Source organism: Pagrus pagrus (genome assembly GCF_965226575.1).
Source record: "Pagrus pagrus genome assembly, chromosome: 10".
Classification (NCBI taxonomy): Eukaryota; Metazoa; Chordata; class Actinopteri; order Spariformes; family Sparidae; genus Pagrus; species Pagrus pagrus.
The window spans coordinates 26088918-26114149 of record NC_140194.1 but is presented as its reverse complement, the minus strand read 5'-3'; the positions used below and the strand labels follow the sequence as shown (position 1 = coordinate 26114149).

The window sequence follows — 25232 nt, the reverse complement described above, 5'->3', positions numbered from 1 at the left end:
GTACTGGCTGTATAACAGAAACACCTATAACCTTCAGGAAGGTGGCATATTAGACTGTATTTGTCTTAGTTTTGTGTGTAAATTTACTGCATGTCCTGTTGCCTCTCCAGCTCTCAGCAGCAGCAGCAGCAGCAGCTACTGACTTTCCTCTGTGCCTTCCAGCAGCTGCAGTCAGAAAGTGTGACTAGCGCCCTCTATGAGTGGCAGCTACTAAATGTTTCTGCAGGAACAGAAACCAGCAGAGCAGGGCAGGCAGCTGGACAGGGACAAGTGCAGCACGGCCACCGGTGGCACTCATGCTAGAGACAGTGGTGCAGCCCCCAGGAAACAGCTGCTCAGCTATCAGTCACACTTACAGAACAGACACAGGATTGCAGTGAGTTAGGTTTGTGGGATCATTCTTTATACGGCTCAAGAGTGTGTTTTACATTATCAAATGTTGATGACGAGGGAAATTCGTTGAGATATAAGCGCATTCAAAATGTGAACTCAGTGATTTGTGAGCCAAGTTCATGCCTGCATTTCATCTGAAGCAAAGCTTATGTCACAAACAGATCACATGGGCCACACTTGTGTTGTTTTGTGGGCACTTTCTGCTTTTGTGTGTGTTTAAGCCAGCTGTTAACCACAGATCTACCAGCCAACAAAACAACAATACAACAAGCAGAGTCCAGGATGTGTACATTCAGAGCAGTGGTTGTTAGGGTTTGGACTAAGCTCAGGTGTTTAAGTGTGAAAAATACCTAATTCAAACAGCAAAACAAAGCTCAAAGAGATTTTATAAAACAGGGAAATTCCTCTGTGGACACTGAGACAGAGAGAATTTGAATGAAACAAAAATAGTCTTCGACATACAGCAGCTTACATATGTTTTGTATGGAATCGTGGGAAAATGCCTCTGTCTTTTCCATAAAGCTGTTGAACTACACATGTGGCTTCTTTTCGTCTTTCTGTTCTCTGACTTTAAATTACTGTACATACTTTCATGTCCTGGTTACTGTCTGGTCGCACCTTGTGTTTTCACTTTCTAGGCATTTAAGAGCAAAACCCCATTCTCCCTCACCTTTACAGTTTAAATAAAAAGACTTCATCTTCAGTTTACAGAGATGGAATACAACTCTCAATTTTAAGTATTAAATACTCCTGCTATGATGTTGATGAAACTTTGGGGGGCTAAAACATAACAAAGTAGGTGGGGAAATTTGGTACATGATTTATTCTGTATGCAATTACTCAAAATGAAACCTGATTTTCATTCATTTGAAATTGTTTATGCATGACGGACCAGAACATGTGTGAAGGGAATTCATGAGATTAAAGACACATGCGTTAAAGAAAAGGACTATTCTACATTAAAGGGGCAGTATGTAGCTTTAAAGAAGAAATTCAAACTCAGAATTGTAATATTTACAATATTAATGGGGTAATGACACAAACTCAGAATTATCTTTTTTTTCCATAACTGAATAAACAAGCTGTTCTCAGAGGAAAATAGGGTCAGGACAGTATGAAATTGTGTTGTCCTTTAAGGTCAGTTTGTTTATTTAGTTTATTTAGTCATGAAAACAAAGAGAGTTTGTTTATGTAGTTTGTTAAGCATAAAAAATCAGTCAAAGAGGATCTTTCTCCTCTGGTTAAAATTTCTTCCCCAAAACTACATAATGCCCCTTTAAAAAAAAAAAGAAAAATCATAATTAGGTCCTTCAAAAAGCGAGACTGGCGCTTAACAATTAGGCCCAGAGTTGATACGGCCACGTCCTAATCTTATCAGCTGGGGTGGAGAGTGGAGACGAGAGGAGGGACGGCTGGTGTTATTTCCGTTGGCACTCTTTCACATCAGTGTTTGCAGTGGCATGACCACTCCAAATCAACCGTGGCAGGGAAAGGTTGGTCACTTATCAGTGTGAAAAAAGTTCTTTAAACATGAACGTGACGACTTCAAAATGGAAAATAACACAGTAAAATGAAAAATTCCCCTTTGCTGTGTTTCAGACATGAATCTATCTGCTAACAGGCGCTGGTAGGCAACACTTTCTGTCATTCAAAACACACTGGTTGAGAAATAAGTCATCAATGCTTCTTTTTATTTGAGATAACAGTACCTAGTGAGTAACAGAATCAGTCAAATGTTCCAGTCTCATGCGAGCAAGCCTCTAAAAGAGCTTTGTGACATTTTTCAAAAGCAACAACAGCTCGTCATCAATTAGCTTGTATTTTATGGACAACACGCCTGTTCCTGGTGTTTCTTTACTCGAGAGTTCTTGGGAATGTGGGGTCCTGCCAGGGCCACAGTTAATATCACCGGGGCAGGTGAGGAGAAGGGTGAAGCACAGCGGGGTTTCATATCGTATGTCTTTAATGTCTGTCTGTCAGACATTCCTGCTTCCCAAAGCCTAGTGTTCCCATACATCTTCACGTACACTGTCTGCCGTCGACTTACAAAGCGCACAATACCACATTTCTTTCCCCTTTCTTTTTTTTTTATTCCATACATGCACATAAACGCCTCCACACACACATGCATGCGCACACACACTCACAGTCATCTTCTCTGTTTTCCAGTTGGGAATGTATGGCATTGAAAAATAATACTAATGGCCAAAGTGCAGCGCCTCAACAGTATCACTGCCACAGCCGGATATTGAACCGCTGTGTTCTACTACATGATAGGCAGACTGGGATGTTCCCTGTTACCACTCAAGCACATGCACACACTTTTTTTAATGAAAAAACTATAAAAATCTAAATGATGTGACATTTATTAGAGTCCGTACCAAACAAACATGTTTTCTTACATCTAAAGAACAAGATTTGTAGGCGATCTCTGCAGCAATGGAATCACTCAACATAATGCTGTTTAGTCACACATTTTACCTCTGCTTTACCTGAATTGCAGCTTCTGCGATTTGTATCAATTGTTGCGAGTGTTCAACTGGACCACTCTTTCATTAAGCTGCCACCTCCCGCCTGCCTTTCCTCTCCTAAGCCTCTGTTCACCCCGACATGGCCTCATGAAGGCCCACACCTCACTTCTGGGCTTCCTGGCTACTGATTGCAGCGTCTGACTCACAAAAGGCAAAACACAAGCTGCCGGTGTCTGTACCAGGTACCATCTGGGTCTGGTTACCAAGCGGTGGAGAGGCAGTGGAGGAGGAGGGGGCAGAGGATGATGGCAGGGCAGCATGTGTTCCCCTCTGAAATTAAATAAGGGGGCCATGAGAACCTACAAAAGAACATTTACATAAATGACTACAATGTGAAACACACTCACAGGCAATGTTTGGAAGATCTTAATGTGTTCTGTTTGTTGTCTGAAGTTTGAAAACTGGCAAAGGGTCTGAGAAAAGACTATCTTAAAGGTTATGCTGCTGTCATCACATTAACTAACGCGAGTATGTTTGGTTTCTATGTAACTCCACCCTTGGGTTATCAACCTGTTCGAAACCAGTTGGATGAATAGTTGCAATTGTATTTGCATGTCCTGGCACATTTTGGAATTCGATGAATCACACCATAAAGCAGAAGTTCACAACATTCTGACCCGTTAAAGCAAAGCTTTGTCCAGTTACAACACCTCTCACAAGTTGCACGTGTCAACATGTGGAGGCCAGTTTTAATTAAAGGCATACTATGCAGGATTTAACGGTTGCAGCTTGAAACCACAACATTCAAAGATAATTGTTGAGTGTTATTCACATGTTGTTGAATACAAAAGCTTTGAGTTGGCGAGCCACCAACCTACAGCCCTCGCAGCTGACCACCTGGGAATGTGACTCAGCAATCAACTATCTTTCCACAGAATTGCTGAAGCTCAACAAACGTCACAAACACAGCAAAATATAAGAAATAAAAAGAAATACAAGATGAGGGCAGGGTCTCAGCAGCTACAGACACCACCACACACTTCTAGTGCATCATAAGTGACCAATGAGAGACTTAACTTTGAAAAAGTTTATGACATTTATATTTTGACAAATGTGATGCAAGTCATAATTCAAGTGGGAATAATATTTTTTTGCAATTCATCTTCATGAAAATAAACAAATAAAGAAAAAAGTTCTCAGGCTTGAACATTGTTTTCTTTTCTTTTTTAAGAAAAGATCCTGCATAGCTTACCTTTAAATACTTTTTAGGGCTCTCGTGATGTCAAATTATTTACTATGTAATTCACATACACAAATCATGCATAAAACTTCATAATCTTGTGATCGTCATCCCTAGGTTAAACCGCTGCCATTAAGTACCCTTGAGGCACACCAAACAAACTAGTTTTTGTGTCTATGACTGATTCTTCTAAAGATTGCTCCAGTGAGATACTCATTCTGTCACAGACTTTTGAGACTTCTTAATGTTCCTCAAGATGTATGTACAGTCATCTAAAGTCTAGACTCCAGACTTTTTTGTAATGTTTTCCCCACAAAAAACCCTGAAATCACATTAAACAAATTTCACACACATTTCAAAGTCACACATGCATAAATCTCACACAAAACAGACATCAAATTGAAAACAGAGTGCATACATACTTGTCAGCATCACTGTCTCAAAATGCATAAACACACCCAGTGTTGCCACATCTCTATTTCTATATCTCTCATTTTGGTAACACTTTAGTCAATAATAATTGGTTATATATTATATTGGTTATAATTTCTATTACTTTAGTGAATAGACCTTAATAACACGGCAGCCGTTTTCCTCCAAAGTCACACTCAGGGTGGGAAACCTGAATGCTGGGTAATGTAATGCTGCTGTGTTCCAGGTCGCAAGTCATATAAATGTGGGTAATCTGACTAATTGCTGTCATTTCACTGCTTCCCAGTTCATCTATGATGGATAGTTAAAATCTGGAGGCACATTTGGCCATATTTCAAAGTAAAACAGCACATTTGATAACTCTGAACTGATGTTAGCATTCAACAACATTTGATTACATCCTGTGTGTTTCACTTCCATGTTTAGACAAATGCCTCGAAGATGTGTGTTGATATTTCTGAACTAATTTACACATTTCCTAAACGTTTTGCATCAAACAGTAACGTTAGCTAGAATGTGGTTGAATGCTAACAGTAGCTGTTGTCTAATGGAAGTTAATCTGTTATCAAAACTGTGGTTTTAGCTTGAAATGTTGTCCAACGTCCCTCTGGATTAAACTATCTGTTGACTTTACAAAGTCACTAATCAATCACGAAACAGTGAAATTATAACAATTTATCGGATTGCCAACGTTTATATATGAGTGTGATGTCAGAGGAAAATGGCCGCCTGTGAGTATGGTCTATAAGTACTTTTAAAATCATAATTGAGTACTCTTGGCCACATGACAACATCCTCAAAGCTATCTTTACCATCATTCCAAATAAGCCAAATGATTAAATAATACTTAATATACTATGATTTTCTGAGAGTGGTTGCTCGTTATTGCACGTGTGTCAGTATGTGTATATGTGGAAAGAGAGACAGACAGACAGACAGACAGCAGCAGTGGTGGTGGTGGTGGTGCTTTCCTCTGCCTGCACACTGTCCACTGTCCTGTCTGTGTGTGTGTCCGCTGCACCAACTTTATCTCCCAGTCATGCTGCTGGGTGACATTACTGTATGAAGGATGTCCTGGACAGAGCTGATAACACGTTCCTCATCACTGAGGTAATTTCCTCTACCCACAATGCATCTGGGCCAGCTGCTTAACTAGTTTATGGGTTAGCAGTGGGGTCAACCTGCAAACCCTCACTGCTGAAGCGATATACTGAACGTCATCTCAATATATCATACCTGTGTGACAGCAAGTGGTTAATGTCTTTTTTTTCAGGTTTTCTTAATTTAGCCTGCAACATACACACTGTACGCTGAGGACGGACTTTTCTGAGGACGGAGTATTTTAAAAAAAAATGTATATGTCTTCCCACATGTCCAGAGGGGATGTTTAAGTTATAGTTCAACAAAATTAATTTAACAAATAATCTGCATAAATAATCTAACCAAAACCATATATAACTCTTCACAGTTAATCTCGATGGAGCACCTCCTTCATTTTTTAGATTTTTAGATTGTGACCTCTTTTTTTAATCATGTTTCAAAAAAAACAAAAGAAAAAGTTTAAAGACCATGCTTTAATGTACTAAGTGCTTGTAATTCTTCTTCCCTTTAATTCCAGATGAGTTTATTTGTACATATTTGTTTGTATGTGAATTTCCAAGTTCAAAGTTTCTTAAATACATTACATGAAAAAATCATTTTCAAACTCAGCGGATACCTTACTGTACTCTGAAATATACCTGGAATTATATAGATTAAATGATTAGACTTTATTACATATTGAATTAACACTATTTTTAATTGAACAACAATGTATGGTTTAGTTAAAGATTCATCCAAATATCTAAGATTTTAATATTAGCGAGTAACAGATTTCATTTTTCTTTAGGCCTACACAGAATATTGGTTAATTATTTTCACTTATTACACATCCTAAATAGTCCTGTACTTTCATGTGGCCCTCCTGTCACCATTTAATGTTTTATCCATATCAATTTGGTAGCCAGTAATTTGGAGACCATTTAATATTCAGAAATAATTCTAAAGATTTTTCAGAGTTTCTTAATTACAACAAAAGATCATCAGCAAATAAATTAACTAGGTACTTAAGAATGTCTCAACTTAAGCATGTATTTCAGCTGTAAAAAGAATTTAAACTATAATCACATTAAATACTTTTTCAGCATTATCAGCTGAATCTTTTTATGTCTTATACTAAACATTCTCCATGTGCCTAGTGAGCCCAGTTTGACTCATATAAATCTGTCAAAACCTTCACAAAAATGTAGTTCTTTATATTTACTTATTGTTATATTTCTGAAGGGGATCCTCCAAACAAGTGCTGTTTTAATTGTGAAGCAGAGTTCCTACCCTTTGCCCAGCTACTGACTTGCAGTTTGCCTCAGCCAGGGACTACAAACACAGAACCGCCGCCACAGCGTTGCGGCACCTTTCAAGAGTAAGTACCGCTGTGACTTATGACTGAGTCAGGGAGAGATAAAGACAGGAAGAGGAGATAAACTAAGTATATAAAGTGACTCAGTCGGATCAATGATTATCTACATCATAGTGAAACAGAAAATACATTTAAATGCTCACAAAGAAACTAATGATCAGTACAGCATGCGGTGCAGGTGAGGACTCCATCTGACTCCACAGACTGCAGGACTGAACAGAGGGCCGGAGGAGGGTGTGTCTTTGAACAAGAGGCCAAGCATGGCCAGATCGCTTCTCAGAAAAAGTTTGCAGAGGAACTGCTGCTGCTGTTGGCTCTGAAAGGAAAAGCCCAGTCAGGGTGGCCGAGGATGATTCCTCTTTTGTTCCATCTCTGTCACCTAATCAATTTTCTTTGGCAAGTCCTAAATAAAGTCATATAGTGGTACTAATGTTTTAATATAACGCCATGTGTCTGTGGCACAGTTATGGCCCCAGACCTCCTGATCCCCCCTTCTGTATCTTGATTCATTAGCAGGCTAAGGGGGCGGCATTTGTTCTGTGGCCCGGGCACGCATGAAGGGAAGGAAGATGAGCAAGGAAACAACAGAGGGCGAGGGAGGAGGGAGACAGGGAGGGATGGAACGAGTAGGAAAGGGAAGTGAGTCGAGAAAGAACGACATAAACAAAGAAAGAAAGAAACAGAAGGTTCGTCCAAGCATCCTCATCAAAAGCTTTAGACTTCAGGTAAGCTGGAATATGAAGAGGAAAGGGAAGAAGAATAAAAAAAAAAGAATAGAGGGCGGAAGAAGGAGGAAGACGGTGAAGAAGAAGCGGTGAGAAAGCAGCCCGTCTGAACAGGACTGCTGGGCTCAGCAAGTTAGTGATTACTGATTAGCCAGCGCGGTCCTGTAGGGAGGCCTGTCTGTCCTTGGCTTGGGAAAACAACATAAAAGGGAGCCGGCTGTTTTGTGACGGGACTTGAAAGCTTGGTAGCTATCGGGAGACATTAGCCTTATCAATGGCCGGTCACTAGAGCCGGGCTATATGAAGCAACAAGGGCACTGCTTTTCCACAAGGAGATAACCGGCGCATGCCTCGGCCCACATTTGCATTCGCCGGGGCAACAGGCAGGCAGAGACACACAATATGACAGAAAGAGAGAAAAAAAAACAGATAAAAAAATCTAGTGAGGCTGGAGAGTACAGCTTTGCCAACTGAGGTGCCAAGCAGCCAGTCAGACAGCCAGTCAGTCAGTGTGTCCTGCTCAGTGCCCATATGGGTGTGGCAACCTGGCAGACAAGTGGACTACTATAATGAAGGCCTGCTTGAAACCTCACCACCCGGTCTTCTACTGTCCTATATGGATGGAAGTGAGAGGTTAACAATTGCAACGGCACCTTTCAATCATTGAAAAGACCACATTGCAACTTTGTGTGTGTGTGTGCTTGTGGGAGAGTTTTCCATTGGGTCAAGTCCACGAGTCCAAACTGTTGAAAGTAAAAAAAAAAAAAAAACAGCTTTGACAGGGACAGGAGGACAATGTGAGAAAACATCAAAAGACTTTCTGGGAAGATCCCTGTTCTTCCTGCATCACCACTGTACATAACACATTGGACCAGAGACCACCACGCACACACACTTACTTCCCCTTTTTTACCGCTCCGTTAGCCCCAGCCCTCCCAGTATGTTTGTGCTGATTGATTTTTGTGGGGTAAGGTCACTTGGAACAGCTGCTGATAGACCTGCAATTCATCTGGAGTTCAAAGATTGCTCGGGTCGGTCAGTGCCGTTCCTGTTTGTACTCCTTTTGCCCTGCCTTGGCAAAAGCGTGGGTGGCAGGGCAAGTAGTCCGTTCATCCGTCGGTCACTTTTCCTTTCCAACTCTCGCCTAATCAATGCAGCAGAGCCACAGTTTAATCCTCATATGACTGTATGTTATCATCAGGGTTTCCAACTTTGGGTATCCCTCAAATAAGCATGATTCTCCTGGATAATGAAGAATCACACCCTCCGTTCTGAAAAAGCGAAAGAAAATGATCAGTTTTCTTATTACCCATACTTATTGTGACTCAGCTGGGTAATCAGTCCCAGAGGAAGTGAAGCACTGATAAAGATCAAAGAGGCGGTGAATGAAAGTTACCTGGCTGTAATACACCTGTCATTAACTAAATCCTAGCTTGATCCTGCTTGTGCCTGCTACGATATGTTTGCGATATTTGCAATGCACAAACATCTGGAATGAGGTTCAAAGCGGCACACTCCGCACTCCGGCGCCACTTTTTCTGCATTCTCGCTCTCCCTTGTTTTCTCTCTCGTCTCTTGTCCCAGCTCTAAATGCCGCTGCCTGCTTCAGATCTTGTTTTCCTCTCTCTCAGCTGACTGCCTGGCACACCTTTCGGAGGGCAAAGTCCCCGAGTGAGGAGATGAAAACACATGCGCGCACGCACATCGGAGCGCAAGTGAACACATGTAATCATATGCAAACACAAGCGCGCGCTGGGATGTGGAGACATAGACACAATCTGATACACAGATGAATGTATGCACCCAGAGAGGCAGCATACACACACACACACACACACACGCACACGCACACACACACACACACACACACACACACACAAGCACTCACTTCCAAAGTCCTCCAGCGTCATGCCTTCCCACCCTACACTTGATAAACCCTTGTGTGAGCCTGACAAAGCAGGAGAGGGCACTCAGCAGCCTTTGAACACTGGAGCAGGTTGCATAAGACAGCTCAGTGTACCAGTAGACTGTATTCACACACGGAACTGGAGAGTACTGTACCCAGTACTGTGTGACTCCGGCAGAACTTTCCAGGAATGGGTTTGTAATTTCACCTCTAATTAATTCATCCAAATGGTGGCCAGTGGTTAGACAACTGAGATAAGTTTGGGTGTTCCACAGCTACAAAATTTGATCCATCTGATGCTAAAGTAGGGATTCACATTTTTGAAAAGTGTCTGAATCTCAAGCTGAAAGGATGGCTGAAACAAGCAGTGGGGTAAAACATGATATGGAGCTGACTTTTAAAATTATTCGCAGTATTACACAATACAAGGAGAAACAAATGTATCATCATCATGTGGTGCTGTTTCTGCTGAACAATAATAGATGATTGCTGCACAAGTCAAAATAAAGGAAACACCAAACTCAATTACCAGGACAAATGTTGGAAATGTACTTTTCTGCAAACCACAGATATGTTGAAACTTTTGCTGTGCACTTATGATCCGGTAAGATTTAGGCACAAAACGCACTCGTTTAAGGTTCGGAAAACATGATGTTTTGGCTCAAAATACCCAGTCCTGGTCGCCACAAGCATGGCTGGACAAATCCTGACTTCTCATCAAAACTGTGCCACAAACAAGGTTGGCTTTAAATATCCAGTGGTGTCACATTTAAATGTTGAAAGACTGTCTCGAACAGTGGTAACAGGCTTGGCAGCCTTCTCGCCTGTAACTATGAGCGTGGGAAGACAGCACGTAGAGCCAAAGTATTTTCAGCAAGACAAATACCGAAATCACCCTTTAAATTTGGCAGGGAATAGCCTAATCTAACTTCTGTTTCAATGCAACCTGTTAAACATCAACGAGCATTTTTATTTGTAGCATTTTGAAACATTTCAAAAGTCACACTTTATTGGAAGCAGTTTGGCTCTCATGCAGATTATGCAGAACTAAGTTCCGAGTGTCTTCATCCATAAGGGATGAATGGAGAAGTTGTTGAAGTTCAAAGCAGCAGTTTCCATCCCTGAAGAGGAAACCAGAGCGCTCTGTTTGTCATTGATGTCATCGCCAGCAAACCACACTTCAAACTGGTAATAAGGCAGCAGGGGCATACACTGCAAAACACAGAGGGCCCTATTTGTTCAATCCACACACCCCACGTGTGCCTCCATGCCTCTACCAAAACTGTGCGCTAATGGTTCCCACATCAGACTCTCTCAGCGGCCTCAGTCACATATGACTGCCATGCTTCGCCATCTCCATCTCCATCCACCTCACCTCACCTCCGACTGGCTCGGTCAATTAGTAAGTAGCATGGAGAGCGCAGAACAGGCTTCTGAAGGGGCGTCCCAGTGGGGGATGTGAACAGATTGACTGAGGAAGCAGAGCCGTATTTACAGAAAAGCAAAACTGGGATGCACTGATAGGAATCTGACTTTCATTTAACTTGTAAAATAGCGATGTGAGTGTATGCATGTGTGCTCCTATGTGTGTAAAAAGCTCGGGGTTTGTGGGAGCGCTGCACTGAGTAATTGAGACCGTATTTTCAAACAGTCCAGACCAGATCTTGACTCAATCACGTCTGGCCCCATGGATGGGGTAGACCAGGGTCTACATCATTGTTTGACAACGTGTATGCTGCAGATTGATTTTCTGGTTCTAGTGGACGGGGGCAAACGGATGTGAAAGGGAGGTACAGTACAAGATTATGCATCATGAGGAAGGAAGTACAGAAAAGCGTAGCATTTGGACCATGTGCTGCACTCTTGAGATTTTTCTTCTCCTTTCTCCTTTCATTTCCACTTTATCACATCAAATGTTATGTAGAAAAAGGCGGAGGAGGAGGAGATGAAGAAGAAGAATAACAAGAGAATCAATGTCTTTATCATTCCCTTTGATAAAAATTCAATCAAGCAAGAAGGCAGATCACTTACTTTCCTGTAAATTCAGCACATAAATTTACAAAAAATGCCAAAGGACCACAACAGTAAATGTGCTGCAGAGGCGTGATGGAGAGAGCTAGGAGGTGGGTGGCACATAGAATCATAAATTGTTGCCTAGTAAAATTGAGATTGAAGTCACTCCTATAGAAAAGAGACAGCTAATCATACTTGGCAGAGTAAAACCGCCAATGACTTTTTACTTTTTTATGATTATTCTGTGTTAATTTTAAACAGACGCCAAGGTTCTATTTTTTCTTTTGGCTCTTGGGAAAGACATGGTTTCCTTCTTCGTCTTCTTGGCTTTACTTAAAATACAAAGAGCATTCTAGTTTAGAGTTATGATGGCTGAGTTTTACAGAACAGCCTCCTAAACATCATGAGATACAGCGATGGAAACACCTGTGATCAAACGCTAAAAGAAGGTACTTGCAATTTTTACCACCCTATAGTCTAATGGATGGGTCAAACTGATGGGTGTTAATTAAAAAAGCAATTATGTGTAGACAAATCAGATAAAGGAAGGTTTTTTTTTGCCGTACTTTATAAAACATACTGTAGGCAAAGAAAATCAACAGTGGAGACACATAAGTGTGAAGAGAAACAGACAGATGTGAGGCAAACCAGTGTGTGTGCATAAAGGTGGCCAGTTAAAGTATCACAGGTACACTGTCATTCTCTGGGAAACAATGTAATCATGCACTACATATAGGCTTATATGTGACTAAAACATGATTATTAGAAGCAAAAATGAAGCAGATCACAAATGAACACAATATCTGATTAACACAAAGGAATAGTGGATAGATGTAGCAATGTGGACTGCAACAATTTTGTTGTCAAGACATGTAAGTGTGTGTTTGGCTGCAGTTAGCTCAGCATCAACCATTAACACTCATCTCCTCCTCCACCTGCTCCGTTAGTGCGTCTCTCTTTCTCTCTCCCCCTCCACCTGTTGAGGTGTCGCGTGTTCCCCCTGGAGTATCTGTCTTATTATATTATTTTTTTCAACATAAAACACTTTATTGGCATGTTTCAAGAAACAATACTGCCCATATTATGAGTAATATTTTTGAGTAATATTAAAAGTTTTTCTCAGGAGCTGTTGAACCATGGCCAAAGTTTTCATTTTGTAATCAAGATCACTATGCAATGATGGTTCTGGCAATGCAACAGCTCAGAGATCTCCAATCCCACTTGTGAACATACCTATGAGATCTACAGGTACATTACCAGGTGCAATCCAGGAGCTGACAGTGTGATGAGATGATCCAATTAAGCGGAGTTCACACTACAAGATTTTATCCCTAATCTTCCACTCACCAACAATGTTTAGAGACTCATAGCTCAAGATCAGATGCCTTTTTGGCTTGTCTCGTTTTGTTTGCCATCAGAATATGTGTTAGTGGTGATGATGGTCCTGGTTATATCCTCCTTGCGACGAGGAAACTTCGGTGACGTCTCAGAACGGTACTGCTCTAGGAAAAGAGCTAGGATATCACCGTACTTTGATTGGCAAGACTCCCAGTCCACATTTTCTTGGATTTTGTTTACTTTATATTCAAGTGTGACACTGAGGAGTAACTCCACTTCAGTATCAGTCAGACACATATGATTCTCCCCTGCTGCCATTGTTGTTGTTGACTCCTTTTCCGTGAATGACTTCAGGCTTCTGATTGGCCAATGTGGTCTTACGGTAGCCTGCGTTTGCGCTTTCATGTGGACAGAGATTTTACACCAGGGATGTTTTTGAAACCAGAGGGAAAAAATGTGTTTTTAAAAATACCTGTGTATGTGTGGACTATGCCTTAAAATCCACAGACGGGCAAGGAGCTACAGCCAATGAGAGCAGCCGCTCCTCTCCTTTCTCCATCTCACCTCTGCTGTCATCTGGGCTCAGTCTTATCATGCATCTATGTGTATGGAGTGCTAGGGCACAATAATCTGCTTATAGTTTCAATGATCAGAATACGTACACACATGCTTTTTAGTATTTGTAACCATGTTGTCCTTACTAAACCACAATACAAGCAGGCAGTTATATGTTTTCAGTGCAAAATAGTCCTAGCTACCTGTCAACCTAATGAGTTCTCTAACTCACATTCTTTTCTTTTTCTTCCTTGTTTTTTCGCTGCAAATCAGCACGCAAACAACTCGGGCTATTTGGACCTCGTCATCCCTGTTCACATGTGTGATCTTGTAACGTGTGACCCTCTGTCGATGATCAATCATGTCAACTGAAGGCATTAGCAAAGGCGTTATAAATCTGGCTCTCAGTGTCGTCCTGATTCATAGAGGAAGACGTCTAGCTAGCATTAGCTTTTTCATAAGAAAAACAAAATTCCTTCTTCTTGGTAAACAGAGATTACTCTGATCAGATGGTTATGTTTTCAGTCAGTTTGTCTGTGTTTGTTTAGAGGTTATTTCTCAAAAAACATGTAAACAGATCGAATAAATCACACACAGACAAGCCATTGGCCAAGTGTTTCATTCTTGTTCTGGACTGATGTGTGTATTCAATAATTTCTTAACACTGCACTCTCTACTGAACATTTTTGAATTTTTGTCTTACTATTTACTGGACTGTAATTACTTCAAACTTCTCAATGTGTATTGTTATGCAGATCTGGATCCATATTCATCAAAACTATTATTATTATTGTAATAAATTTAGGAGATTGTTCAGCCTCTGCAATTACAGTATGCACACACACACACACACACACACACACACTGACGTATGATAATATGTAATATGTGTTAGTGGTGATGATGGTCCTGGTTATATCCTCCTTGCGACGAGGAAACTTCGGTGACGTCTCAGAACGGTACTGCTCTAGGAAAAGAGCTAGGATATCACCGTACTTTGATTGGCAAGACTCCCAGTCCACATTTTCTTGGATTTTGTTTACTTTATATTCAAGTGTGACACTGAGGAGTAACTCCACTTCAGTATCAGTCAGACACATATGATTCTCCCCTGCTGCCATTGTTGTTGTTGACTCCTTTTCCGTGAATGACTTCAGGCTTCTGATTGGCCAATGTGGTCTTACGGTAGCCTGCGTTTGCGCTTTCATGTGGACAGAGATTTTACACCAGGGATGTTTTTGAAACCAGAGGGAAAAAATGTGTTTTTAAAAATACCTGTGTATGTGTGGACTATGCCTTAAAATCCACAGACGGGCAAGGAGCTACAGCCAATGAGAGCAGCCGCTCCTCTCCTTTCTCCATCTCACCTCTGCTGTCATCTGGGCTCAGTCTTATCATGCATCTATGTGTATGGAGTGCTAGGGCACAATAATCTGCTTATAGTTTCAATGATCAGAATACGTACACACATGCTTTTTAGTATTTGTAACCATGTTGTCCTTACTAAACCACAATACAAGCAGGCAGTTATATGTTTTCAGTGCAAAATAGTCCTAGCTACCTGTCAACCTAATGAGTTCTCTAACTCACATTCTTTTCTTTTTCTTCCTTGTTTTTTCGCTGCAAATCAGCACGCAAACAACTCGGGCTATTTGGACCTCGTCATCCCTGTTCACATGTGTGATCTTGTAACGTGTGACCCTCTGTCGATGATCAATCATGTCAACTGAAGGCATTAGCAAAGGCGTTATAAATCTGGCTCTCAGTGTCGTCCTGATTCATAGAGGAAGACGTCTAGCTAGCATTAGCTTTTTCATAAGAAAAACAAAATTCCTTCTTCTTGGTAAACAGAGATTACTCTGATCAGATGGTTATGTTTTCAGTCAGTTTGTCTGTGTTTGTTTAGAGGTTATTTCTCAAAAAACATGTAAACAGATCGAATAAATCACACACAGACAAGCCATTGGCCAAGTGTTTCATTCTTGTTCTGGACTGATGTGTGTATTCAATAATTTCTTAACACTGCACTCTCTACTGAACATTTTTGAATTTTTGTCTTACTATTTACTGGACTGTAATTACTTCAAACTTCTCAATGTGTATTGTTATGCAGATCTGGATCCATATTCATCAAAACTATTATTATTATTGTAATAAATTTAGGAGATTGTTCAGCCTCTGCAATTACAGTATGCACACACACACACACACACACACACACACACACACACACACACACACACACTCAGTAATTTCTAGTTGCATCTGTTTTTGTTTTGTTTTGTTTTTTCTGATGCCATCACCAAAGCAGAGCAATGTTTGGTTTTTAAAGGAAGTGAAGTACTTAACAGCTCACACTTTGCGATGAGTGTCTGGAATGTCTGATGTAAGCACAAAATTAATATTGTGCAACAATGAAAATATAGGCTAAACATTTATCAACTCAGGGCTGTTGACATATCTAAGCAATGTCTTTCCTTCACAACAAGATATGTTTTCAAACTTTTCATTGAACTGATTGCAATATAAGCATGCTGTATTTTATTATAACAACACAATAGAGCCAGTTTTCCTCTACCTTGTTAGCACTCGCCACTTTATCCATTTTCTGATGTTAAGCACATGATCAAAACCAACACACAACAAGGCTTGGGTTTCACATCTTTAGGGATCATCCCACACTAGCTGGGAAACTGAATGTGCGTGGGTGGTTGTTTCATACTTCCAGTTTAACTCTGACACTACCTGTAGGCCCAGGAGTTTTTGTTCTCCTCTGTCTTTGATCTCTGCTCCATTGTGGCAGAATCACTGACCTCAGTTCGAACCGATAAAACATTCCCCACCTACAATTATTCTTGCAATTCACATGAAGAACATGTTTTTCACAACAGGATGATCTCGAGAGTTGTACGAAGGCTCCATCAAATCCAGGCATTGTATCAGATTTCGTCCGCTGGATTAGAAATTGCATTTCTCTTTGCGCTGCAGGAATGCAGCACAGATGCAAGTACTCAGCAGGATAATGTATACAATATGAAACCAGAGGAAACAAACCTATTATATGAACCTGGTTAGGTTTTACTGGAAGTTCATTAAAGAAAGGAAAAAAAAAAGATTTAACAAAGATATGATGTGAATGAATGTATGAATGCATGACCTAACGTTTTCATAATGTCAAGCAACATATGAAAACAGTTTTCCTCCGCTGTGACGTCAGATTATTATATGACAGAATACCATAACATCCTGACTGTGCTGTACACTTTCTTCCTTGCTCGAGACGTGGGTAGCTCTACTGAAGGGGGTGCAGATCAAACGCGGTGGCCTGGGGCAAATTAGATCCAATTCCACTTTGTTGCAGAGGCCTGCATTTATTTTCTGACATTTACCATATAGTAAAGTCAGACGTAGCCCTTGCGGAGGAGGCCCCCCTCAATCAGAGTCTCCTAAACCTATCAGCAGGCGGAGAAAGGAAAGGGGCGACTTTAGACAGCAAAGAAAGACCCCGAGAGCATCTGACTTCCATTGCCGTGCTCAGCTTGTGTGTTCCATTTAGCCACTGGTGTTTTGAGGAGATGCACAGCACCGTTACCAGAGCCCCAAACTCACACACTCATGATGTCATTGAGGTTCTATCATTACAGGCTGCAGATGATGCTGTGTTGGGCCGGGTGAGTTCCCACGCTTGTTTATGCAAATATTACTTTGGAAGAAATTGACACTCATGTAAGAAAGGAGGAAAGAGAATATGGAGTCATTATTTACTAATGGCAGACGAAGACTGGAGGGGAGACATTAGTGGTGAGAAGGTGCAAGCGTGCATTTGTGCATGTGGAGCAGAAAAGAAGATGTCCGTCTGTAAGCTACTGTGCACTGTAAGTCCGATGTGCACACATTTCAAGACTAATTAGAGGATAGAGGAGGTCTATTTCTTAATCTTTCAAGCTTTTTGTCTCTTTTTTAATCTAGCCATCGCAACAGCCTCTTCCTCTTCAAACAAACAAACAACAAACAAAGAACCAAAACAAACCGACAAACAAACATACAAATACTGATTTGGACATTGATTACCATGGCAATGGTTGAAGCTTTGGAGCTCAGGTCAGGTGCAATGCGCCAGACTTCATAGAAGAGGACACACAGTAGATATAACAACTCTTTCTAAGGTAACAAAAACACAATCTTTCTTAGTTTCAGTTGATTATTCAGGTTTAAAACATAATTATGAACATTATATTCCAGTATTTATCAGTCCTGGTCCTGTTTCCCCGTTCCAACACACCTGATTCAAATGATCAGTTTGACATCAAGCTCTGCTGATAATAACCCATCCATTTGAATCAGCTGTGTTGAAGTGAAAGCTTGTTTTCTTTTAATTTTTTTTTTTTTGTAATTTAAGTCATGCTCAAATGTCTTTTACATATTCTTATTGGCCCAAAAGGCAAATCCTAAATAGCTATCAGCATCTTTTAGGATCACAATACATAAAATATGCATAGTGAACACAGTGTGATTTTACCCAGCTGGCTGTTACAGGTTTACAGTGTGTGTTAACTTCCAGATAAGCTCAACTGTGCTGCACTGCATTCATAATGTCGGCAAGCAGCTTTCTTGAAACATCTGAGCACTTGGAATGAATTCTTCACTTAAGATAAGGACTCCAGGTAATCTGGTCCAAATAGGCCATCTGCTGTTCCCACAGCCAACAACACAGGCTAATAACATGCTGCATCCAATCAGATTGTACCAGAGTCGGCCGCGATAAAGGCAAAGCAATAAAATGAAACAATCTGCTGCTTTGACACTACAAGCAAAAGAGCTTGCTATTTCACTGCTGGGCTGGGGGCAGGAATGTGCTCTTTGAACCAGCTTTATTTAACAGCGGAGCAGCATGTGCACAGCACGCCCTGAGTCTTCGAGCTGGCCCAGGGACCGTTTGCTCCTGGCATGGGCACGTCAGACGCGGGGCCACCGGGTCAGGGAGCTGGCATCCTCACCCCTGGCACAAGTTGCTCCCCTCGGGGGCGTAGGGGCTGACACCAGGCTCATGGGGAGCACCAGACAGACAGGGGCCTACCAAACAGCTTGTGACCATAACCAACAGTGGCAGAGAACAATGAATGCAATTATTTACAAGAACACAGTCCAAGTCTCTTTTAGTCTCTCCCTATTACGCCTGTTTACTCCCACTCTCGTTTTGCGGGGCAGCATGGAGGGGCTGTGACCCTGTCGGTACAGTCGTCAGCAGGACGTTTTCATAGTGCCCAGGGCTACCCTGCTATTCATGCTCTATCGCCATCAGGCCTGATCACTGTCCAGCTGCAGCCTCTTTCTTACCAACTGCACATTTTGATGACAGGTCAAGGGAGACACATCAAATTGAGTTGAGCAGATCTTTTCGAGCTTTACGCAAGAAAAGAAAATGTATAAAACGGCATGAAATGAGTAGGGTTTTCTTTAGGTGCAGTGTTGAGGTAATGTGGAAAGGATCCGCCAAGGTTCAAACAATAATACAGTGGTGAATCATTACTTTCATGCACCATTAGGAAGGAATTTCTCTTACTATTGGTTTTAACTGCTGAGAACCGGGTACAGACCAACAAGTTTCTGTCAGCACATGGCTGTGAGTGGTAGGGAGGAACTGAGAGCCGAGTGGGCAGAAAAGTCTCCTGCTATATATTTAGCCTCATAAAATGGAATCATAAAATAAAATTTCATGTAATGCTTTTATATAGGATGTGTTTTTAACATGGCACAACCAATGAGTGGTGTCATTTTTTCTAACAGAAAGATTTCCATGACAATTAACATTCATCAGAGGTTAAACCCAGCAATACATTTTCCATTCAGAATCTGCTGCTGTATGTTTTCCCAACAACTACAGACTCCCACAGCTTTTTAAAAATCTGCTTAAATCAGCTTGCAGGGACTTCCTGCTGCCACATAAATATTCCACCATTACAAATAATGATGCTTTTTCTCCTCTCCTGACTTAATTAAAGACAATCTAAAGAAATCACTGCCTGTCTTCACCAAGACTTTTTTCTTCTTTGCATCAGTTTTATTTTTTCATATCCACTGTCACCTCCACAATGAACACATTGGTAGCACAGTTCACCGATCATAAAGTAATCTCAAGAGTTTGTGCTATACGTCTGCAAGCAAGTGGAACAGGCAGTTGAGTATATATTTACAGGGAATATATATATTGGTGGATTTAGACCAAGTTGCAACCGGGCACGTCGCGACCGTAACAGTCGCCAGAGCTGATGGACATTCTAGACAATGCTTGTGTTTCCACCGGCTGCGCCATGGCATGTTTCAGCAGCGTCCCAGAAGCGGCTCTCGGATCTGCTCCGCAAAGAATACGCCCAGAGTCTATTTTTGGTGGAAGCCGACTGCAGCTGCATCAATTTGCACAGAGCAGATCAAACCAGACAGGAAGTGAGTCAGCGGAACGGCATAGTGTATCCGGCCAATTTCAAAATAAAACACCCAGTGCCGACTCAGGCTCTACTGCACAACAAAGTAGAATATATTAACAATAAACACACTTTAAACAGACAAAAATGATTTAACTACGTACAGTAGCTAACTCAACCACAGTAGAAGCACAGAAAACAAGGAGAAATTATTAAATTAACACAATCTTAACAAGTCAACATTTTCAAGGGGTAAGATACTTCGTCAAATTGTGGTTCTATTACAGTTTGCTTGTTCTTTGGTGGAATGATGGGCCTAAGTGAAGCTGCATGGAGCCTACGAATGACTGATCTTCCTGTTAAAGTTCAGTAATTTTTAATGGCTCTTGTTTCTGCACTTTACCTACAAAGTTAGGAGTGCACTTCCTTTGTTATTCTGTGTTTTTTAGATGTTTGACGTTAAAGTGAAGAGTCTACTGTGATCACACCGGCATTACATTGGCAGAAATCCAAGCAAGATTTTGTCGTTTCTGAATCTCCCCTTCTCAATCTGTCAATGCTGCAAAGAAACAATAAATGAAAAAAAAAAAAACGAAATGTATTACATAACATAAAGTGCATCGTCAGATCTGAAAGGAAGTGCATATTGACTGCTGTAATGACTTTATTGTGACTGAGACCCCAGTGGAAGAAGATGGCTTCCCCGTCTCCTCAACACTGAATCAGCTCCAGCTGAGCAAACAACACACACTCAGTGCGGAAGCTCGAAAAGAATAATAGCGGCCAAGATTGTACAATAAGTGTACATTCCCACTGTACAACGTAAACACAAAAGCATACATGCTCTCTCTTTCATACACATTCACAGTGACACACACATACAGTAGATACAGTCAGTTCCATTTTTCTTTTCCCCTGTGGCTCTTGGCTGTGGCCCTTTAGGAGTCTCCAGATGAAGAGAGCGTGGAGTGTGGCAGAGGGTCCTTCCATAAACAATAAACAACAGTTATCTTGTGTGCGGCCGTCTGTGTCAAGAGGCGAATGAAGCCAAGCCCAGCATCTGAGAGGCGTCTGCTCCTCTTTCCGCCTTTGGTCTTGTCTCTTTCAATGGCTTATAAAAGTGTGGATGTGTGTTTACGCCCAAGGGTGTGTGTCTGTGTTCACAGCACAGCACAGGGCTCCTCTGTATTGTATTCTGAAGCTGGCTGGAAGTAAAAAGGCAGAATTAAGAGTGGTGGGGGCAAGAGGAAGGGGGCTGCCAGCACACTGCAGAACGGCAGGGAGCTCCCCCAGATCCCAGCTGCCCAGGACTGGCGGAGAGCTTCAGGCGAGTGCCAGGCTTCCTCGGCCCTTGTGGAGGTGGGCCAGAGAGAGTGGGAGGAGTGGGAGGTACACGTCAGAAAAAAATGCCAAAAATAATGTCTGGGCCTATATAAAGAAGGCCTTGGGAGACACACAATGCTGACATACATAAGAAAAACTCAATCTGTTGGCAGGTGGGAAACATCAGGGGCTTTTTTCAGTTAGCAGAGAACAAAACAGAGTTTTCAAATATTAATTGCTTATATAAGGTGCTCATATTTTATGGAGCACTGGTACACAGAACCAAAGAACTTCCTGAGTAGCCCAATGAAATGGTCTTCCAGTATTGGTGGCCTGAATGCCTCTGCTTCTCCACAGGGGCTGGCAACTCAGTGGAAAACAAAGTTTATCTGGAACTGTTTAATGCATTATTTGTGTAACAATCAAGGAAGCGAGTTTATTTTGCAGATAATTATAGCTTTTGTTGCGTTGATGGCCAAGATAAGCCAGGGTTCCGAACCATTAACTGGTTGTATTTATTCTGGCAAACAACAGCGCTGAGTTTGTGATGCAGAATGCACTCTAAGTGTACTGGCAGCAAGCTAGGAGATGCTTGCATTATAGTCTAGGGCTCTTTTCATTGCACAATGCGAATCAATCGATCAATCAATAACTCCTTTGAATAAAACTATTGGGTTTTTTCAGTGTTACACTTAATAGGTCTTTAATTCAACAAGAGATATTTATCACCACAACAGTTCCCACCCTCTTATCTCTTGATCGGCTTAGATCTCAATGAAAAATTGAGGCCATTAACTATACAATATTCAAACCATATGTAAAGCCAATGTCTGATCTGACGCCCACCACACACTGAAGGGAGTAATGCCGCACAACCATCTAAAGTGGAATGTGGGCCCTGAGAGTTGGGGCTCTACTGTAAGCAGTAATAATCACAGCTCAGGCAAGAGCCTGTGGAAATCCCCCAGCTGGTCTGGACACTTTTGCCCTCTGAGCTGACCCAGGAACAGGCCGGGGCGCTAATCATGGCACTTGGCAGACAGCAGCATTTTTCCATACGTCCCTCAGAGAAAGCCCTTCCTCAGAGGCAGGTAATCACAACAAGCAGCATATCCCGCTTCAGTGGCAGGCCAATGAGTGCCTGCTTCGTCAACTCCAGGAGGAGTCCGAAAACTATTTCTGTGCTTCTGACAGAAACAAATAACCCCTGTGTCACCCTGCCTGTCAGCCTTATTGCCTGTTAGGGAACTTATGTGGGTGGTGTTCGTCATTGTGTGCTGCTGCCCTGGGGCCAGTGACAGGAAGTGAGCTCAAATATGACAAGGGAGAAACCAATTTAAATCTACAAGCTGTTTACGCACCAAAACTATATAAGGGTGATGGGAAGCTCAAATCTGAGGTGTTGAAAGTTTAGGAATGGGACTGCGTATTGGATCATTGTCAATTTAGATCCTGTGACTCAGCAGAATAAAATTAGTGCTACATGTGGAAAAAAAAGGCAAAAGAAAGCAATATATTGTATATTTAGGCTTCTGGTGGTCTCAGTTCTCCTAATACCTCTAGTTTCCTGCTTTACAGCATCACCTCCATCCATCAGGGTCCCCAGGTTTGCTTCCCGTGTCAAAATCCTGACGTGCGCTCTCTGTGTTTTCCATAGCTGAACCTTTTCCTTTGGACACCTGGACTTCGATTTGTCATGTCCACAGGGGGCCATTTGGATGCTTTTCATTAGCAGTGCTGACATGTTGTTATCGCTAACATCAGGGCTATCGTCAGGGATGCTACTGTTTGACAGCGGTGGATGTTGAGGGGCAGGGGTGAGAAACACCAGTGGACATACGGGTCCACTACTGTGATGAGATGAAATGTGAAAATACTATCCATCCATCCATCCATCCTATAGGAGAGGTGGTCTCTAAGGTTGTCATATCACGTCTGTCCACAGGGGCCGCCAGAATCAACATAAAATGAAAGTTCCTAGTAGCAGCTTTAATGTTGTTTGACTGACTGACTGACAAAAATTGAATTTATTCCTTTTGTTTGGATGCTATAGGTGAAAATGTAAGCAAAGCCTCACAGAAGTTGTTTATTTCACAATGAGGAGCTGAAACATTGGTTGATTTTACACCATCTGTCAACCAGTTCCCACAGTCTAAACAGGAGGTCCCAATTTCAGTGGCCACCAAATAGTTTGGTGTCATAAATGTGGAGGACTTAGTGAAAGATCTGATGCCAGACCACTTTTCCTCTTCTCCACAACTCTGAGTGATAAATACACTAAAGCATAGACTGACGGAAAAATCCAATTTTCAAGAAAGCTCAAGCCCGGAGACAAACCCAGAGCAGGTACTGAGCTCAGGTGGCGTCTGACTGCACACACACACACACATACATACACACACACACACACGCACGCACGCACGCACGCACGCACGTACACACGCACCCACCCACACACATACACAATGTCTTGCTGGCACCACATCAACACACAGCTGTTTGTTTATTTGTTTTTTTAACTGACAGACATCACATTCATCAACCAGAAGGGGACCTAGGGTGGCCAGTTTACAATCTCCAGGCCACATGATCAATCATACATAAGTTTGAACATAAAAAAATTTGACTTACATTAAATCTTGGTGTGGTTACAGTAGGGTTCAGATCTGCGCTGGTCGTTCGTTTCAGCCATGTTCCTGATGTCACTCAGGTGGCCAAGAAAACAGCTTTCCTGACCCAAGCATGGGGTCTTATGTTGGGCCAAAACAGGCTTTCTGCTGCTGCTTCTTTCTGCTTTTCATCGCATCATTCCTCTTGTCTTCATAAATAGTCTGAGTGAAGTTTTATTTCAACATCTGGATGGCCGTCTGTGATAAAAGAATACAGAAAGCAAATTTAGAATACAGACATATTTGTGTGTGTTTCTATGACATTCTTGACTCTGTGTACATCCTCCTCTCTCCCTCAGCTCTGTGGACTCCCGATGCCCACATTGATCTAGTCCGTCTTAGCCAGACCCACCAGGCCTAGCCCACCCTGGCATTGGCACTGAAACAGCCAAGCTGACAATTATTATCTACCTCACTGCCCTTGCTAGCAAGCTGACGGGATGGGCAGCATTTGTCTGGCTCGAGTATACAGTATCTGCCTGTGTAGGGTCAATGAGTGCATCCTGATCCCCTCTACCCAATATTAGACAAAATCAAAATCGTTTACAATGAGTCTGGTAACTCTGTTGACAAAAGTCTGGTGAAAGCTTGTCTAATAAAATACTCCTCTCAAAAAACCTTTGTTGTGAAAATGAGAATGTCAATAAACAAGCCTGTTATTATAGAAAGAGACTCAGATCTACACAATGTGACAGGCTTGTGTTTGCAAGAAAACCCCACTCTAACTGACAAAAGCTGTGGTGTGAGTCATCCTGGGATCTTCTGATACTGTGGTCTCCTCCTCAAATCCTCCTCAACCTCTCATCTCATTTACTGACTGGTGCTCTCCCAACAGAATTCCTCACAGTCACCACATTCATTCATTTTAATCATCCAGGCTAGCAAGCAGTTACTGATGCTGAACCTGCAGGGCTAAAGTTGCTACTTCCTGAAAACGATTACAGCCACTTTGATTTCAACAAGCCCTTGCAACGTCATTGTATACCTTTATGACTCAACCACAAGTGACAAACCGATCTGGCTCTGGCAGAGCCAAAAGCTCTTCCTTTAAAATGACTCAACTGTGACATTATACAAGAACCATCATCTCTACCGCTGTCACCAAAGACTAGCCAGCAGCTTTTTGAAGACCTTTGTGACTCATCAGAGAAAACCCGGTGCTGAGGATAAGGGCAGGAACAGGCGGTAGGCAGTTAGTTCTATAGAGAGAACAATAAAATTCAGATAATGACAGATATGGCCTGTGACACAGATGGGCCAGGACTGTTTTAGAAAGACACCCTCCTCACT

The 25232-nt window shown here is 41.8% G+C and overlaps 1 long non-coding RNA gene across 1 annotated transcript in view; it reads right to left on the bottom strand.

The window, feature by feature from the left end:
* The window catches only part of LOC311263744, a 96934-nt gene that overhangs the window by 13780 nt on the left and 57922 nt on the right, over positions 1-25232 (bottom strand). The window contains exon 2 of the long non-coding RNA XR_014623398.1: positions 23905-24140. This is a non-coding gene — a long non-coding RNA (uncharacterized lncRNA). The remainder of the gene's footprint in view (positions 1-23904; positions 24141-25232) is intronic.